We start from the raw sequence: 2,845 nt of genomic DNA, 5'->3' as shown, positions 1-2,845 counted from the left end.
GTTCAAGCTCAGTAAAAGTTTTACCTATTTTCTTTAGTTTAAAAAAAAAAACAACAAAACTTGAATTCCTGAAGATTTTCCCCCAATATGTAGGTTTATTTCAAAGTTTCATTTCGTATGATTAGGGGAAATATTCCTTCATGTTCTGCTCAGATGCTCAGTTGTGTCCAACTCTTTGACCCCATGGACTGGGGACCTCCAGGCTCCTCTGTCCATGGAATTTTCCCATCAAGAATACTGGAGTGGGATGCCATTTCCTCCTGCAGGGGATCTTCCCCACCCAGGGATTCAACCCATTTCTCTTACATCCCTTGCATTGTCAGGAGGATTTTTTACCACTAGTGCCACCTTTCTTCATGTTAGTGGATCTCTTTCCTTTTTAACTGTTTGATTAGGATATTCCCTAATTTCTCATGTAATTTTCATATGAAGCAGCCCCAGAACAGTTAGACACAGAGATACATAAACACACACATACATTCTGAAGTAGCCTTACTAGTGTAATGTTTCAAGTTAGAAATTTCTAGTTCATTTTAGGAATGGGGAACTATAGATTGGTTTTCTATAAGTTACCCTGAAATTTGATCCAGAGGGTGATATGTCATATCATGATATACCCGCCCCTTTCCTGTCAATGAAATGTATAAGATCAGAAAGCCCTGCGTTTTAACAATTGCATATCTATCTCACCAATTTAGTTTAATATCACAGAATATAGCATCGAATAAACCCGTGTCTCTTGCATTGGCAGGTGGATTCTTTACCACAGAGCCACTGGGAAGCCCATGGAAAATAAGGAAACATAACTAATAATGATTTGTGTAAGTTAATTTACATAGGCAAAAGAAATAATCCAGAAATAAACATTTGCCTTAATAACAAAATGCTAACCAAACTTCTTAGGGAATGTTGGAGAAAAATGCAGTTTTAATTTTAATATGCACATGAGATCAATTAATGTACCACATATGCAAATATAAAGGCAATGACCCTGATTCTGAATGCTTGTTATTTCTGGAGTTGGCATATGGCGCTCTCTAACAGCAGACGTAATGATTTCAATAAATTAGCTGCTAATGCCATGTAATGCACTCTGATTTGTGTTAATTCAGGCATTGCTTAGCAATTTCATGTTAATTTTGTAAAGAAATCAGTTTCTAAGGCAGTATTAGAATTTTGTTTTGCATTAAGAGTTTAAAAATGGTAAGAATAAGAACATTTTAATTCAGATGTTTTAGTAAGACAAAAACAGCTTCACAAAGTAGGGATGTGGAATGTGATTCACAACATTTAAATAAAAATTTGTTTCTAATAATCCAAAGTTTAAAAAAAAATGTTGCTTACTTTGAACAATAATCATGGCAAAAGGTCAAAGGGTTTATAAAGCTCATATTAAAATAGCTGATGTTGAATGGTCCTCTTAAAGTCTTTTCCACCCTTATTATTTTTATTTATCTGTGGAACATGACAAGGTTAGTGTGGTACTTACTAGTGGTGGTGGAGGTAACTGCTGTAGAAATAATATTCACAGATATGTACATACATGTAGGTATATGAATTATGTATACATATATAAAGTTATATTATCAAATTATATATATATATATATGTCTCACAGACTTAAATAACAAACTTATGGTTCTCAGGGAGGATGGATGGGGAGAAGGGATTGTTCGGGAGTTTGGGATCCTCATGTACACACAGCTATATTTAAAATGGATAACCAATAAGGTCCTACTCTAGGGCATGGGGAACTCTGCTCAATGTTATATGTGGTAGTTTGAATGGGAGAGAAGGTTGGGGGCAAATGGATACATATATACATATGACTGAGTCCCTCTGTGTCCACCCGAAACTATCACAACATTGTTAATGAGCTATACTCCAATACAAAATAAATAATTCAAAAAAGAAACAATATCCACAGATATAGGCAGACATGTATGTATGTTAACTATATATGCTACATCACATGCTAGCATTATTAAATTATTAAACATAAGATACTCTACAAGCGAAAAACATTTTCTTTTTGAACTATTCCAAGTAAAATCAAGAAGCCTTTTCTCTCTTTGAGGAAAATGTGGTTGCTGCTGAAGTGGAGCCCGATGCTTCCTGCTCCTGCTCTTGACTGATGGCTGTTCGCTCTGCCCAGGAACACGTAGGTCAGGAAGCTACACCGCAGACTTGGCCCTTAAAAATACCAGCAAGGCTGCAGTGGAGCCAGAGGTGGCCATTCACCGGATTAGGAGCACTCTCATCAGCCCCAACGTGAAGTCCCTGGGGAAGGTCTATGCTGACCTGATCAGAGGCACAAGGGAAAAGAATCTCAAAGTGAAAGGACCTGTTTGGATGCCTACCAAGACTGAGAGTGACTACAAGGGAAACTCCTTGTGGTGAAGGTTCTAAGACTTGGGATCGGTTCCAGATGAGGATCCACAAGTGACTCATTGATCTGCAGGGTCTTTCTGAGGTTGTCAAGCAGATCCCTTCCATCAGTACTGAGCCAGGAATCCAGGTGGAAATCACCATTGCTGATGTCTAAATCAACCTTTGTAATAAATTGATAGTTATTTTAAAAAGAAGCTTTATCTTTGGTCTTAAGGAGATGGATCATTTATAAACTTCAACTTATAAAAAGCTAATAAACATGAATATTTCCAATATGATTCTTGTGGGAGAGTAAAAAAAAATACAAATGAATACCAAAAAAATACAAAGTTAAAATTGTCCATTTTTCTTAGCATCTCATTTAACTTTCCACACTTCAGTTTCCTTACTAGGAATGGGTTGATGATAATTAACTCATACAACTTTTATGGGAATTGAATGAGGTAAGATATAC

The 2,845-nt window shown here is 36.3% G+C and overlaps 1 pseudogene; it reads left to right on the top strand.

The window, feature by feature from the left end:
* Window positions 1-1,027: 1,027 nt before the first annotated feature.
* LOC110125030 (small ribosomal subunit protein uS10-like) lies at window positions 1,028-2,545 on the top strand (annotated as a pseudogene).
* The last annotated feature ends 300 nt before the right edge of the window (window positions 2,546-2,845 follow it).

This window comes from Odocoileus virginianus, chromosome 29 (assembly GCF_023699985.2).
Source record: "Odocoileus virginianus isolate 20LAN1187 ecotype Illinois chromosome 29, Ovbor_1.2, whole genome shotgun sequence".
NCBI lineage: Eukaryota > Metazoa > Chordata > Mammalia > Artiodactyla > Cervidae > Odocoileus > Odocoileus virginianus.
Note: the sequence above shows the minus strand (reverse complement) of the source record. Positions and strands in the feature narration are given on the sequence as shown.